Genomic DNA, 17,643 nt, shown 5'->3' with positions numbered 1-17,643 from the left:
TGTGGACAAATGATTTTTGACAAAGAAGCCAAGAGAATTCAAAGAGGAAATGATCATCTTTTCAATAAATGGTGATAGGAAATTGGAGAGCCATATACGCAAAAAAAAGTCTTAATCGTTGTTTCACACCATATGGAAATATTAGTTCAAAATGGATCATAATAAGTGTCTAAATATAAGAGCCAAAATTATAAATTTTCTAGAAGAAAATATAGGAGAAAATCTTAGTGATGTTGGGTTAAGCAAAAATTTCTTAAATAAAGCATAAACTAAAATAAAAGGCATAAACTATAAAAGAAAAGTCAATAAATTTGACTTCATGAAAATTAAAAATTTTTGTTCCTTAAAAGACACATAAGAAAATAGACGATCCAGCCACAGATTGAGAGAAAGTGTTTTCAAAACACGTATCTGACAAAGTAACTGTATCTAGAATAGACATAAAATTCTTACAACTCAATAATAATAAGAGAATCCAGTTTATCACATGGGCAAAAGATTTGATCAGATGTTTAAACTAACTATTTTGGAAAACATTTTGGCAGGTTCTTAAACAGTCAAGACTTCACCTTCCAGTTGATTCAGTACTCCCACTTCTAGAGAAATGTGAACATACATGCACATGAAAACTTGTACAAGATTCTTTATAGCAGCTTTATTTGTAATAGCCCCAAACCGCAAACAACTCAAAAGCCCATCAGCGGGGGAACAGATAAACAAATTGCGTTATATCTATATAATGGGTGCTACTTAGCAATAAAAGAAATGACAACTGATACAACAACATGGATGAATCTCTAAACAGTGATGCTGAGAGAAAGAAGTGTTAGAAAATGCAAACAAATCTATTGTGACAAAATAATCAGAGGTCTCCTGGGGATGGGGCACAGAGGGAAGAGACAGGGATAGACTACAAAGGAGCAAGAGAAGTTTTGTGTGTGATGGATATGTTCCTTATTTTGATCGTGGTTATAGTTTGAGTAGTATATAACAAGACAAAACTTATCAAATTGTACACTTTAGGTATGTGCAGTTCATTGTACATCACATATCTTAAAACATCGGAAAGAAACAATATATGGTACTTTAATGTGTTTTCACATATAAATGAATTTATCCGTTTTCTTGTTGATGAGTGTCTAGGTTGTTCTCAGTTTTCAATTTAGAAAGAGCGCTGCAGTTAATATTCTTATATGTCTCTCTGTGTACGTACATGTGAGGGTTTCCAAAGTAGGCCCCCAGAGTAGAGTTGCTGGGTCATAGCTATGCACATCTGCCACTTTACTGGATCTTCCCAAATTGTTCTTCAGGGTCATTCCCTTTTATACCACACACCATTAGCAGTGTACGCAATTTAAGCTTGTTCCAATCTTTCCAATATCATGGATCTAAAGTAATAAATTGTTTTAATTTGTACTTCTTTAATTATTAGAAAAGTTGGGCACTTCCTTGTAAATGCTAGTCATTTGAATTTCTGGATACTGACTAAAATTTGGTGGGAGGAATAATGGAGGAACCACCTGAATTTTCTCCCAAATGTAGCCAATTACTTTAATATCATTTGCTGAAAAATTATCATTTTCCACTGATTTGAAATGCCACCTCTAATATGTACTTATTTCTCCCGTGTGCTTTTTTTTTTTCCTGGAGTTTTAATTCTGTTCTAGAAATAAATCTGAGTAACTAAGGGCATTCAGTAAATGACCTGATCTGCTTATCCTTTCCTACATTGGTAATTTACTCTTGCAATTTTTGTAATTCTAGATGATGTTGATGAGGAGGAAAAAAATTTTTTCCTTTACTTTCTCAGGTTCAATAACTGGGGTCTTGCAAATTGAACTGACAAAAGACAGATTAACAGGAGAAAAAGGTTTATTTCATATGCATATGGTGGAGGGGCCTCAGAAATGACATGAAAATCCTAAAGAGGCAGACTGTTACCATTTTCACAAAGGGAAATAAATTTGTGAAGAAATGACAAGACAAAGGAAAAGAGGTTTGAGCTTCTAAGGGTGGTAAATTGTGAGGAGGTAAATATAGGGGGAAACTAAGGAAAGATAAAGGTTATTTATTAAAATTTGTTTGTGCAGGCTCATGTTGGTGCCGATTTTCTGTCTTCTTCATAGCCATAAAACTCCCTTAGGAGAAGAGACTTATGGCAGCCCTCAGCTTTTAGAAGTTTCTGCTCTTAGTCAGATAAAGAATCTCCAAGAAGGCTTCTTTCTGTATCTGTTGATTCTCAATGGCCTTACCTCAAAATAATCCATATGGCATATTTTGGGTGGTGCATTCTAATCCCCTTCAATAAACTGCCAATTACTCTATTTCTTTTTTAACATTCCTGGATACTCCTACATGTTTATGAATTTTAGAATTAGTTTTTAAGATTAAAAGAATTTCCAGAACTAAAAGAAACAACTGGGTTCAAGCAGAACAAGAATTAATAACCTGGGACTGAATAAGCTGAGAAGGATAGTTACAATTTTTACGACTTCTTGTTTGAAACATTTCTGGTTCTTTGGTGTTTTGTTTTTCCAGATTTAAGGAAACTTTTTCTCTTAAGCTACCTATGATTTACAATTGGTAAAGTATACCTTTGTAAACAAAGAGGAAACATTTACTTTTTCTCCCTGTATGATCCCTCCAGAATTTAGAAACTCAAGTGTTCTTTTCATGGCAATACAGTAAGTTACTTGCATAATTTCAATAAGAATCTGTTCTCCTTCTAACAGGGTACAATTGAAAACATTGGCTATGTTACCAAGGCTTTGACTGGAATGTCATAGTTGAGAGAGAGATGCATAGATTCAGACATGACCAGACAGCTGTAAGGAACTGCCTGAAACTTGGCTCGGCTTCCTGGCCTCAGAGGCTTTGAAAGAGTCAAATCTGAGATTCCTTATAAAAAGTTCCAGCAAAGCAGTCTTAAAAGAGCTTATGTGGTCAATCACCATTCTTGCTACACTCATGTAAATAATCAGGCCAAGTTTAATACAAACAAATTAGTTTTACTCTGATTATCTTTGGTAAAAAATGGGGTAATTGTAGAGAGAAAAATTATGTTTGCACCTTTGTAGATATTTAGATTCTAACCCTGTTAATTGTCTTTGAGGTTTTGTTATATACCTGTAAACTGAACTGGATCCTAAATTCTTCTAATTTTCTCAAATATCTGGCTACCACTCTCCAACCGAATGTTTCCTATTGCCTCCCATCCTTCTGATTTGGAATCACTGAGACCAAAGACTGTCCTTGAATCTCCTTGGAAAGGAATATACTAGGTCTTCCTCCCGACCCAGATGGCAGCCAAACCTCCAGGACTTAAACCTTGGCTACACATCTCACAGTGGAAGAAAGCTCCTCCTGACCTCTGGTCCTTTACAAACACTGAAGACCTCTGAATCAAACTGATGAGCAGGAGAAGCAGCTGACATTGACGTAGACTGCTTCCACCCAAGACACCAGATCAAGATTTCCCATTTTAACTAAACATGAAACACTGTCTTCCTCTCTTTCTTTCCTTTACTCTGGCATTGGCCTGGCAAGATAATGCCACCATCATATCTCCCAAGCCATTACTAAGGGAGAGCAACCTTTCAGACAGCTGGATTCATCATCAAAAACTCCAATCTGTTCATGATGCTGGAACCCATGAACAATGCCACCTGAGCAGTAATGGTTTACGCCCCAACAGGATTTAATTTCATCGGTGGTGGTGATCATTCTCCTTGGACCTATAAATGCTTAGATGGCTAACACATAACTGGGCAATGCCCCTTAGGTTATCTAACTGTGCCACTCAACTGTTCTCAAATAGGCTAAGACACTTCATTGGTCAACTCCCCTAATCATCCAATTCGAAAAGACCTGCCAGGAGGCCTTCATGATTCAGGATGTGCTTCTTTCGGCAGGTCCCTACTTCCTTTGTTAGGAGTGAGTACAAATGAGGCTGTGATCAGAAATCCCTCCTTAACTCTTGAAAGTATTGCAGAATTCGCTGCTAAAGCAATAGCTGCCCAATGAAAATCTCTAGACTCTCAGCTCAAAGTAGTTCTTGATAATATGACAGCCCTTGATCATTTGTTAGCTGAGCAAGGATGTGTCTGTGCTGTGGCCACCACCCGCTGCACCTGGATTAACACTTCTGGGGAAGCTGAAATTTAGTTACATAAAATCACTGAGTGCGCCACTTGGCTTAAAAAGGTGACTCCTTCAACAGAGTATTTCTTTCACTTATTGGATTTTGATTGGTTTGGGTCTTGGGGACCATGGCTCTGAAGTGCACTCCAGACATGGGAATTATCCTACCAGTAACAGTCATAGTAATCTCCCTGATGCACTGTATTCTCTCAAAAGCTTTAAATGCGTGTTTGCAGCTGCTAACCATCAAGCAAATGAATGTGAAGTCGTGACCTGTGAATACCACAGGATTCAGCAGAAAACCTCATGACCTGTGACTATAACACGGAGAAACAGTAAAAGCTGTGAGACCAACAGAGCGGTAGCTGAGAGTGGCACTAATGCCTTAAATTTTGATCACATCTTTCAAGTTATGCTAAGAGTCTCATGCAAAGGGGGAGAACTGTTAAAAAAGAAAAAACAGGAACAAAATGGTGTCACTTGTGCTAAGTCCCACATCAATAAATCAAGACTTAATTGCACTTTCAGTCTCTCACAGGAATGTGACCTTTAACTAGTCAATCTGGAATTACCTGGTCGGCATGAGTGAGTAATCTGCCTCATAGATCCCCACACTACTCTTCCCCAAAGGAAGGTGATCTTGCCCGAATCTGCTCTTTGCTAGAAACTTCCTTTATTCCGTCCCTTCTGCCCATAACAGCCTTCCACTTTGCATAGCTCCTTGGACCTCCCTTCTATTTGCTAGCTGGGATGCTGCTCAATTCATGAATTGTTGAATAGAGCCAATTCAATCTTCAAATTTACTCAGTTGGCTTTTGCTTTAAACACCTTAGCATCACCATCCTCTGAAAATAATGCTAATTTTGTCTTTTTTCTATTACTATATTTCTTTCTTTCTCTTATCTGGGGGACAAAGAGATTAATTAGAACACTAAGGTTCCTTAGAGGATGTAAGACTTCGGTGAATCTTGCAGGAATAGCAGCAATTGGACTGGCTAAGAGGGGAGGATGACAGAAATATAGCCACGCATTGCTCAATGATGGGGATACATTCTGAGAAATGTGTTAGGCAGTTTCATCATTGAGCGTACTTACACAATTCATCATAGAGTGTACTCACACAAACCTAGATGGTATAGACTACTACACACCTAGGCTATATGGTACTAATCTTACGGGACCACCCTCCTATATGCCCTCCGTCCTTGACCCAAACGCTGTTATGCTGTGCATGTCTCTAGATAAAATTGAGCTGTCCTACTCCCAACTAACGGAAGTCAGTTGATAGAACCGCTGGTGGCACCTGGAACTCTACATATTACATCACAGAAAAACTCAGACTAGTAGTGTCTTGGAACATGTTTTGTTCATAGTAAGTGTGAAAATAAAGGAAAACCTCTTTTAAAATGGAGTCATGAAACCCTGAAGGGGGACCTCTCACGTACATACCACTCACTGCTGCCTGCCTAACTGGCAGGAAGATGGACGATAAGAATTATTTTAACCAGGCCTATTTGTATAAAATTCTCTCAGTCCCAACTTCTTATCCGTGATGATAAGAATGTAACTTTTCTGCTGGTGCAACGGAGGACATCTTCACCTAGGAATTTCATCTCCTGCTTTTAAGAAAAGGAAGGAAGATCCGTCCCTGCCGCAGCGACAACGCATTGTCACAACCTTACACTCTTGTTCTTCTCCAATGAACTTTTATTCTAAATAACCCTCCTTAATTTCCTCCTAACACCTAATAAAAACTAACTTTCCCCTTGTCTCTTCCAACTTGCCTATGGTTCACCATAGTTTGCACGTCCAGAATTGCAATTCCTCGGCTATTCCCAAATAAACTCATTTTTTGAGCTTGCCCCCCAGACAGCTTCATTTAGGTTGACATAACAGCTAAAGATAGTTTTAGTCTCTATTAACATCACAACCAAATACTTAAATCACAACCAAGTACTTAAAAGCCTGACATAATTGTAGACTCATAAGTGAAATGTCACATTATCATTTTCAATAAATCAGCATCAATTTAACATTTCGGAGAGCCCCCCAAATTCTCAGCACTCAAATCCAAGACAAGAAAGATAAAAAACAGTACGACTGCATTCTGGTTATCCTATGAATTAAAGTGGAGTGAGTGTGAGTGAGTGTGTGTGTGTGTGTGTGTGTGTGTGTGTTTTAAAGCCTTTTGTTCACCAGCTTCTTTCCCTATCTTACACTGTACTCCCTAAGGACTGTGTATATCATTTAACTTTCTCCATTGAACGATAAACTTCAGAAGGTCTGGCCATTTTGGTTCTACGGGGTTTCTATCTCTTGCGCTTTCCCAGATCATACCATGTATTTAATATGCATTGACCCACCTGTGCAGAAAAGGGACCGTCTAGTCTCATGCTTAAATCAGTACTATGTCACTATCCATCGATCAATAAGTTGTGCATTCTCGGTGACAACTGAATGTTTTCTCTTTCAGCTGAAGTTTAAAGGAGGAGGGGAGTCGACTCCAAAACTGCACACTGGTGTAGCCCCAAACGGAAATACAGCGAAAGCTCGAGCGACCTCTCCCAGCGCAAACGAGTCCACCCCAGCTTCAGGAAACGAAGGAGTATGTGGGGTTGCGGATGACTGGCTTTGGGGCTCATTCTTTTCACTACAGCGCCCCAGGAGCGGAAGGCAAGCCCAGGCTCCAGGGACCACGCAGTCCCGCTGGGGCTGAGAGCGTCTCCCCCAGGGTGTCCCGGACGCCCGGCAGGAAAGAGCGCCGCCGGGCCGCCGACACCTGAGCGCGCGCCCGGTGGGGCGGGCCGGGAGCCCTCTCTCCCTTCCGCCTGCGACGCGCGTTGTCGGTCGAGCCGGTGTATGTGCGGTAATAACACGTCTGCCCCGCTTCCCGCCATCATCCCCGCCGCCCGGAAGGCCACTGCTGCGGTGAGTGGCGGCAGCCGGGGCTCGGAGGGGACCCTCGGCCCGCTGCTCACCACTGCCCTTCGCGCAGGGTTGGCGTCGCTGACCGCCTGGCGGCCGGTGGGTGGGTTCCCTCCGCCGGGTCCGGGGTGGGCTGGGTGGGGTGGGGTGGGGTGGGGTGGGGTGGGGTGGGGTGGTCGGTGTCGGGAGGGCTCCGGGGCTGCGGCCGGGCCGGAGGATCAGCGCGCCCGCCCCCGTCAGCCCCGAGCCCTCTGCATTGCGGAGCGAGTCCCCAGCTTGTAGGGACCGGCGTTAGCGGCCAGGCACCCTAACTCGAGGTGGCTCCGTTGCTCGTTTCTCTCTTGTTTGTGGGTGAGGGAAGTCTGAAGTCCTCAAGAAAATGACTTTATTTTCTTACCTTGCACTCGTGTCCTGAATTAAAGAAGTTTGAAGATTGGCAACTTATGACATCACAGGGTGCTGTTTTTTAGAAAACCGTGTACGAGGAGCTCAAATGTCTTTTTAACCCCGGAAGCTCCTTTTTGTGATGGAAAAAGTCTACAGTTTACATGAGACTTGCATGGTTTGACTTGAAACAAACTATTTTTCCTAGAATGTTATTTGCACTTAAGAATGTCTAACTGGGACCTCTTTAAGTGCTAAGGCCGCACATTAATTATCTTCGGAACTACAGTGAGAGAAATTAAGTATTTTTCCCACTGAAGAGAGCTCTATGGAGTTTGATTTGCTGAAGGTAGTGTTCTGAAATTCTGGCATCCAGAATTGACCAACGCTAGTGTGTATCAATTCTGTGTGGGTTTATTTGGGCATTGTTTATTAATTTTTTCTCTTGTAGGTGATTTTCCTTCATGGATTGGGAGATACAGGGTAGGTACCATTATTTTTAATAACAGTAATGAAATGGGGTCATGCAACTCTACTTACATGATCAAAGGTTTAATGTTAATGAACTCTAGGATTGTATGAAAAAAGATTGCTAGTGATATTTCTTACAGTCCAGTAATATGATAGAATCTTTTCTTTTTTAAAAACCTCCAGAATTTCCTCTCATCATCGTGAATTCGTCATTTTTCAACTCCTGTTTCTGGAACGTATTAAAATTGCAAACGCCTCCTTGAGTTGCTGTGGGCATTGGATACCAGAGATGGGTGGAATGTTTGTAGAGAGTGTGCAACTGAGAGCTTTCCGGAGGAGTTAAAATTTCAGGGCAAGTTGAGGAGAACAACTGGTTGATTTTGATAAGAGCAATAATCGCAATGTGAGGTATACGGCATTCTGAATGAAAGCTTAATTATGCCCTTAAGAGAAAAAATCAGTTCAAGGGTCGGGGAGGCAACTCAAAGATTTATTTGGCAGTTTATCAAACACATTTTGTTGTGCTAACTTGAGATGTACAATTTATCTTTCAGTCAGGCTTTTCCTATATTGTGAAGTGTTTGTTTTTAATTTAAATTGTGATTATCTGTTTGAAACTTAGGTAAAACTGTAACAAAATTGCGGAATTAGAGGAAAACTGAAGATAAACAAATTTTGAGTAGGTGGTCAAATAAACTATTAAATAAACTATTAAATCTTCTTTATAAGGGTGTGTTGGGCTAGATTAATTCTTCAAAGTGATTCCTGATATTCTTTTATGCCCTTTAAGTAGAGGTACATGACAACACGGAAAAGATTGTAGGACTCTTTCTGGCAATGAGGTAGTCCTATGAAAATGATAGACTTATATTTTACTATTTATTTTCCTGAACAGGTTTAGAGAAGCTCTCTTTTATAATCAAACCCTTCTTGATACTGAGAGCCGGGGAGGAACTTGCTACCCTGTCACTTGCCCAATAAAGAGAGCTTCTAGGCCTGAAGAATCAGTCCAAGAAAAAAAACTTCAGTGTAGAAAGCTTCTCTGTGGGCCCCCATTTTGACATATTCTGTAGACTGAAGTTAAGAGTGAAAATGAACAATGTGAGATTAAAAATACCAAGAGCATCCAGGACATCTTGACCGAGAATTAAGTTTACATACAAAATTAGCTGGCCAGCCCCATGGCCGATTGGTTAAGTTCACGTGCTCCGCTCCGGTGACTCAGGGTTCACCGGTTCCGATCCTGGGCGCAGACCTGCACGCTGCTCATCAAGCCATTCTGTGGCAGCATCCCACGTGGAAGAACTAGAATGACTTACAACAATTCAGGCGTGAGGAGGGGAGAAGTCCTAAGGCTCTGACATTCATACCGTGTCCCTGGTTCCATTCTAAGCTAGGAAATGCTAACTCTTATGAGGTTCATGTAGAAGAGTGAGCTTCGGGTCTTTTCTCTCAAAATTCTATGACGAGACTAACCAAAGGTGGGAATTCTAATGAGGGAACTTGGCTGAACTTTAGGCTTTGAACACTGAATCTAGGATATCGCTGAGAGTGTAAGTACATGAAGTGGATTAAGTGACGGAGTGATGGCCATAGTGAAGATTAACTGGGCTCCGAAATAGGAGAGAAATCACTGAACATGAGGCTCAACTTATGTCCTATCTACGGAAAGCCCATTAAGGGAAGATCAATTTTAGAAAATGTTAAAGAACAACCAGGTTTAAATTTAGTACCAATACTGAATACTCATTGATTTTAAAGAAAAATATATATGCATATGCTATAATGCTAGTACCCCATTTTAAATAGAAAAATTACCATACCTGACTCACCTTCTCTTCACTGAAAGAGAAATTACTAATCTTAAAAATGAAACTGTCTAATTGCCATTATATTTACATTTCTCTACATTTTATCGGTGCCAAAACATTTAAAATATATCCTTCTAGAAAATAAATATACTACAGAAGATAAAACTAGTTGAAAACACAACCATGTAACGTTTTAAGGCACTGCATTCCATTAGACAGAACCCAAAGTGAACTGAGTACAAAGACACAATGTGAAGTTTATACGTGAGACTCTTCCCTTCTCTCCGATTTTGGACTCCAGTGTTAATCTACATGAAGTCAGCTCCCTAGCTACACAAAACATAACTTCTCAGGATTTATTTGAATTGTTATAAGCAGGTAATTAAGTAAACTAAAAGAAGTCTAACTGAAAATTCAATGTGCAAGTAAGCCGAGATACACTTGATAAGGATTCCATATGCTAATGGCCTTGGTGCCACGCCAGCTCTTTCCTCTGAAGTTCTCAGATTTCATCAATCTTTGTGGACTGGCAGCTCAGCAGCTCCCTCACCTTCACTGAGCCACAAACACGTCTGGGCCATCTGTGTCCTGAAGACAGGGGAGGACATATCAGCATTTCCCCTTCCCCAGGAATTCAGTTGACATTCTTTAGTAAAATACACAAAAGAACAGATTGCGCTTCATCTATAGGGCAATTTCACATTTCGCAAAGCTGTATGGTGCACAAATCTCATCCATACACATCTGAGGTCGTCAATTCATCATCTCATTATAGCAAGAAAGAACAAACATTCAACAAATATATATTGAGTGCCTAGCATACGAAAGGAAGGACACTGATATGAACCCATTCTTTGCCCTCATATTCTATTAGAAGCCATGTGACATATACGCAAAGGAACTCACACAAGGCCAAATAGGATCACGTGTGTGATACACACCAAGATCTATAGCAGTATAATGAGCAAGAGATCCTACTCCCAAGTAGAATAGCTGGCTAAAATAGTAGAAATGTTATTTCAGCTAAACCTTGAAGAAACTAAAACCGTTTTTGTCTTCTGTTGAAGAAGCAGATAGGAAGAGTTAAACATCTCAAGTAGAAGGAAGGGATTAGGCAAAGCCAAAAACACACACAGTGAGTGTGCAAGGCCGTGAGCAGTCCAGACAGCGACAGCACTGGCTGTCTACTGCACAGCAACTTAAAACAAAGGCAAATGACCAGCCCGGACCAGACCACAGAAGGCTCTGACTTCAAAGCTGGGATTTATCCAGTAGCGTCAGTGGGGAGTCACCAAAACACAGCACCGCTTAAGGAAGGTTAATTTTTCAGTACACAGGACATAGTATAGGTCGAGAAAGCCTCGAGACAGAAAAAGTACATTCTAATAGTTTAACTGATAAAGCCCAGAACTAGAATGATGTCAGTAAGCGGGAGTGCAAGGTGATTTAATAAGTATCTTAAAGTGATCTAGAAAAGTATCTTATAGTGATCTACAGAAGATGAAACAGAAATGAGGAAATTTATGCAAATATAAATTAAAAGGAAAAATCTTCATCAGAAAGCTTATTCGAACAAGTACCTTGTAACCAACGGAGACAGGGGATGGGGTCTTTCTTAAAGAAGAATTCAAAAATCACCCAATTGGGACGGACAGTTTAAGGGCTCATTTTTCTGGAGACAGATTTCGTTTACTCATTCAACAAACACTTATTGCAAGCCTACTGTGTACCAGAAAGCATCGTTAATTCCCTCAAGAACAAAGCAAACAACAGAACAAGCAGGGGATTCACTGTTGGCCCTTAAGAAAGGCATCATCTCTGTCCTCTCTGAAAGAACTGGGACTTGTTCCACTGGAGAAAGAAAATGAGCCTCGAATTTCTTCCCATAGTCAGGTTTCAAGACTCACAAGAGATAGCAGGTGTTCAGACTACAATAATGAGATATGTTATTCCCAAATCTTAAAGCACATGCTGCCTATGCAAATTCAACAACATCCAACTCCACAAAGATTTTCAAATATGCAATTCCACTTAGACTATCAACTCTTATCCAAATTCTCAACTAGCTGTTCCTTGACTAAAAAGTTACCTGTAACTTGATCTTCAGTGTTACCCATAAAAAATTATTAGCCCAGCAAGAAACTCCCAAAAGAAAGTCCCCGCTCTGACTGAAACAGTCTCTGCTGTGGTTTAAAAAGAAGAAAAAAAAAACACACTTGCAAGAAAGAAATCGAAACACTCCAATACTCTTTAAGAACAAGAACAAAACAAATCAATAGCAGCCCTCTGATGACACCTGGTGGCCGCTTCTCACAGGAAGTTTCTTTCAGCATTTTAAAGAAATTATTCCAGGAAACGTTAACAGTTCTCAACCACTTCACATGCTATCTTGACTATGGGCAGCACACATGAAGTCTCTCCCCTCATTTCCCTCCTTTTTGTTCCAGTTTTCACTTATTTTGTTCCAGTCTTCACTTCTCTTTTCATCTCTTCTCTCTTTTCTAACCAGTAGACATTAAGGCAGCTTGAGCTTGCTTTCTGTCTCTTTCTCACACCCTCTCTCACTCACTCACACACACACACACACACACACACTCACACTCACAGACATCCTCTCTCACTGGTACAAGGCCACCCACACAGGAAACCACCTTCTCCCTGCCTCCGTCCCACGCCATCTCACCCTTCACCCCTCCTAGACTTACCCAAATTAGTGGTGCAAGCAGTGTGCAGTTAGCACGTGTTGGCACCAGGCCCATGGTAAAGTCACAACAGGGGATAGTGTGCAGCATGGCTGGCGTGCACACACGTGCATTTATAAAAGCTCCCAATGCTCTTTTGCCCTTTCCCTTTGAGGAGGTCAAAAAAGGACGAACTCCAGAAGTTGTGGAGATCCTACAGCACAGTCTCCTCCTGGAAGGGCAAGGTAGGACACGTAAGACTTCCTACAAGCCTATTGCGAGCTGAGCAAGACAGGAATAAACGGAAATTAGCGGACTGCTCAGATCTCTTTCTTAATCTACCATTTTCAATTGGACCTTTTATCGAAAGTATATGTCTTATACGATTACCTGATTTAATAAAGTACCACCAAGTCCATATATAGTCTGTTCAGGAGAAAACTGTAGTATTCGTTGTCGTTACAAAACACCATGTGCATAACCTAAGGGGAACCAAAGGGAGCTGTGCTTTATGTAATCCTCCTCTCACCACACTCTCCCATCAGAAACATCACTTTGTAACAGAGACCACAAAATAAAGTATCTGATCCTACAAAGAAAAAAATCACTCTTCTATGAAAATGCTAACAGTCACAAGTTGAATAACTTCTTCCATGACAAAAGAGTAAAATTTAACACCCTAAAAACCATTTATTGGTAACATCAGAAGCAATTTTACCACAAATGGATGTGTAACATAGTTGTTTATTCACAATGGGATCAGCTCCTGAACACTCGGGTCCAGCCAAACCCACCTCCTCAACGTGCCAGGGACAGGCTGCATTGCATTCCTAAGGGTAAGTCTGTTAACTCTACCTTCCCCCACTAGGAAAATGCCTGTGGCGATTCAGAATGAGTCCACAAATTCTCTGACACTCCCTTCAAAAGGTGGAGCCTAATTCCCTCCCCTTGGTGTGGGCTGGCCTTGGTGACCAAGTGCTTGCAAGGGACAGAAAACAGTGGCAGTGAGGGTTTTCGGCTCTGGAGACACAGTCACAGAGGTGCCGGTATCCTGCTTGCCCCCTCTCTTGATCACTCCGCCCAGGGAAGTGGGGGACCTGTCGCAAGAACACTTCTGCAGCCTGTGCACATGGAGGCCCAGGGGGCAAGGAACTGAAGCCTCCTACCAAGAGCCAAAGAGGAACTGGGGCCTCCTGCCAACAGCCATGGGAGTGAGCTGCCTGGAGAGCAGCTCCTCCAGCCCCAGGCAAGCCTTCAGATGATTGCAGCCCCTACAAAATCCTGACTGCAGCCACGACCAACTGGGTAATGAGCCTACTCCACACCCTGACCCACAGAAACTGGGGGATAATAAATGCTTATTTGCTTTAAGCCACTAAGTTCTGACATAATTTGTTACACATCGGTAGATAACTAATATAATGCCCTCTCTCTCCTTTGCACCTTGGCAAGAGTAGATAGGGCTCAAGTTCACCCCTCGTTTGTATATATTTTACATAGATTTCCTTTCCTATACCCTCCAACCTTTAACAAGAATGTTCTATACTATCACAATAGTATTAAGGTACACGGGAGGAGGTCCACGAAGTATACTGGTTGAAGAGAAGAATTCCCATCAAACTTCTGAAAGATTTCAAAACTTAATAAACTGACATTTACATTTATGCCTCTCCCACTACCAAAACCAGACTTGACACGGCTTACAATGAAAAACTGGGATACTAAAATCAAGAATTATTAAAGAGCTAACTAACAAAGACATGAGGTAGAGAGTTTCAAATTTAGATTTGTATGGAATAAAAGAAATGTCTTCATGTTTCCTGAAAAACCTCATTTTGGATGAAGGCATTCATTCTTATTGGCCCCTAGAATCATTTATAGCAAACAACTTGCCTCAAAGATAACAGTAGCCATGAGTTCCTGTCCAGCTAAGCTCAGAAATGTTAGCAACCTCTATTTCTACTCTTCCCCAAACCTGATGGGGCAGCCCATGCAGTAAACACCTATACAGCCACATGCCACTGGGGCTGAATGAGTCACAATCCTTTTGGCCACACAGAATACAAAACTTCCTCACCCTCACCTAGCAGGAGGCATTCAAACTTCGGAGATGTAGGGGCCTCTGGTCACAGGACTCACATCTGATTAAGTTCCACCTCCAAAGCATCTCACATGCCATGTCTAGCCTACTTCTAAAAATAACCTTCCCCAGCCAGAGTCCAAGGACAAACCCAAGACAAGCTAGAACTATGTGCTCTTAAGCCCAAATGGTCAGAGTAAATAAAACTATCGACAGAGAGAAAAAAATTCGCACTCAAGTCAGAAGAGAATACTGTTCCTATTCCAGGGGATACCCATGTTCTGTTTCAAATACCTAATTTGATTCTGCCTGCAAGTTAAAAATTAGAATATTTGTTTAGCGCTTAAGTTAGAGCTAAAACAATCATTAAAAAGCCATACTAATAGGGATCAAGCCATGGTGACTGTAACAGAATAAACAGACCTCACCCCTTTCATTATCAAAGAGTCTCCCCTTCCCAACACTACTCGTGAGGATGTAGTAACAGCAACATAACGTGACAAGTCATGGGACAAAAATAAACTGTAACATTAGCCCAGTTTTCTTACTTGGCTGTTTCTTTTATTAAAATGTTCCTACACTTCAAGTACTATTTTCCAAATACATTAAATTGATCCAGTAATAAAGTCAATTTTATGGCGATCTTAACCACCTCTGACAAAGCTATCTTGTGTAGTAGGAAAGATTTTACACAAAAAGTTAAAATCCAATATATCTCCTTTCAAAATGTATTTTTAAAATTAATGCTTTGTTAATATTTCCATCTAATTGTTTTGATTTTTCTCAAAAGGAAGAAAATTCTTATTGGAACAGGAAAACAGCATAAAAAAAGGAAAATTCTATGAGTAAAACAGAAAATGAAAAATTTCAATGCCATTAAAAGCAGACACACACGATCATTCGTGTCGTATGCCATTTGAAAAGGTTGTTTTATCATCAATGTAACTAATCACAATGAAACCATCTCTTACAACTAAAGACATTATAACGAATTTTCTTCACAGCTACAGAGAGACGGGATTTGCTGTTTCACATCAAATAGAACAGGCTACATAAATTCTTCTTCCTATTTATTGTAAAATATAATTTCATCTATAAAATCAGTCATGAAATATTAAAACAAACAACAGACTTTATATCCTTTTCTTAATTTAGTTTGAACGGTCTATTCGCTCAAAAAGGGGGGAGGTTTGCAATCACACACATCTCTAGACTCTTTCACCATCTCAGCAGGTTCTCTCTATAAACGTTATGCCATTCATTCGAGAATGCTATCATTTTTCTGTAACTTTCCTGATCCCCTTTTCCTTAGTTTTCACCTAGCAAAACTGCATTTCCATTTTCAAGTTTTCCCTCTAAATTCTCCTTCTGAATTCCATTTTGCTGCTTTTCACTAAAGCTCTGTCAGTGTCTCTCACATCTCACTGTCAATTAATTGTTCTAAGTGAGAAAAGGGCAAAAAATCTCCAAAGTTTAAACGATTGTTCTTTGACTATTTTAACATACTCCTGTTTTAACTGATCTAACACAAATTACAAAATTAACTCATCTGAAGTTCTATCACTTTTCCTTTATTTACCTTGCCTGCTTTTACTATCCTGCCTGCTGGTATAGGGTGTTAATGATTCAAATCATAAAAAATGGGTAAAGGAAGTCAGGAGCGAAAACAGGACTATATATGAAGTTAGACTCTTCAAAAGGAAAACCAAAAAGACTAAGTTTCAATGTGCTCACTGTCTATAGTGTATAAGACTCATCTACAAAGTTCTGGAACACCTGAAATAAGCAACTTGCTTTTCAACTTTAAACACAGATGTTTTAGAACAAATTTAAAGTATTAATTTATACACCAAGGGACAAACTTACCAAAATGACGGAAGAAGTTAACATTTAAATTATATATAAATCCAATGGTTTAGGCAAATTCTAGAACTTTAAAACCATTTGAGAGGGGAGAGAAGCAGCACGTGGGTACTTCCTCAGCTACCAAGGATCGCCAGGGCACCCCTCCAACAAAGTACTCTTTCCTGCTGACACTGATAGGAAATGTCCCCAGGACAACATCTTACATACTCTCAAGTGAACAAAAAGATATGGGCAAATAAAAGGAGAAGAAGAGGAAAATGCGAAAAACTTCCCTACTGGAATTCTTTCCTCAATACCTGAAATTTAAGTCACTAATCTAACAACGCTTCCCCGGGGCCGGTCAAGCCTCATTATCTTCTTCACCCTCGGATCACGGGATTATCAAATTCTTTCTCTACCACAAGTATCAGTATTTTCCAAGATTTTTGTATCTTAATGTCACGGTCATTAGCACTTCCTTAGGCCCATTCCTCACTAACTTTAGAAGCACATCCTGCTTAACACTGTTCAAAAATTATTTAAATACACTGTTTTCGTTGTCCCTCAGTCACAAACAAATGTAGATATTAATCAAATAGAATACTAATCTGTGATAGGAAAAAGCTGTAACCAAAGCCCTGTTAGACACAGTACGTCCGCTAGTTCCTGTGACTGCATCTATTTCTATTAGAATTTTATGGATTAAGCACTGAAGATCCTAAAAAATAATATTCATTATGTGAACAGCATTTCCCAGGTATGATAGAAATATCACTAGTGGCGTTTAAAATAAAGTTATCTACCACATGTTGGGATTTTTAAATAAGTATGTATTATTCAAATAGATATTAGGAAAAAATAACACACCAACCTATGACTCCACATGTATTACTTCTTATGACAATGCTAAGTTTAAAAAGAAAAAAGTGAGAAAGGGGCCGGCCCTGTGGTGTAGTGGTTAAGTTCGGCACACTCCACTTCAGTGGCCCAGGTTGGTGGGTTCGGGTCCCAGGTGCAGACCTACACCACTCATCGGCCATGCTGTGGCAGCATCCCACATGCAAAATAGAGGAAGACTGGCACAGATGTTAGCTCAGGGAGAATCTTCCTCAAGCAAAAAAAGGAAGCTTGGCAACAGACGTTACCAAACAAACAGAACAACAAACAAAAAACAAGAGTGAGATAAAATGCTGTGGTATAAAACACAGCAAAAACAATGAAGGAGTAGGGAAATGACTTAAGTTTGGAAAATGCCACATCATACATACCTTATACATTTGCTAATTTTTCAATTATGTAAATTCTA

The 17,643-nt window shown here is 40.2% G+C and overlaps 1 protein-coding gene across 3 annotated transcripts in view; it reads right to left on the bottom strand.

The window, feature by feature from the left end:
* The window catches only part of LOC138922299 (proline-rich protein HaeIII subfamily 1-like), a 63,917-nt gene that overhangs the window by 17,937 nt on the left and 28,337 nt on the right, over positions 1–17,643 (bottom strand). The window contains exon 2 of one of the 3 annotated variants that reach the window (XR_011435367.1): positions 10,074–10,319. The exons of the other annotated variants lie outside the window; for them this stretch is intronic. The gene's annotated coding sequence lies outside the window, so the exon portion shown is untranslated. Of the gene's footprint in view, positions 1–10,073; positions 10,320–17,643 lie in introns of those variants that run through there. 3 annotated transcript variants of the gene reach the window in all.

This window comes from Equus caballus, unplaced genomic scaffold (genome assembly GCF_041296265.1).
Source record: "Equus caballus isolate H_3958 breed thoroughbred unplaced genomic scaffold, TB-T2T haplotype2-0000701, whole genome shotgun sequence".
Taxonomy (NCBI): domain Eukaryota; kingdom Metazoa; phylum Chordata; class Mammalia; order Perissodactyla; family Equidae; genus Equus; species Equus caballus.
Note: the sequence above shows the minus strand (reverse complement) of the source record. Positions and strands in the feature narration are given on the sequence as shown.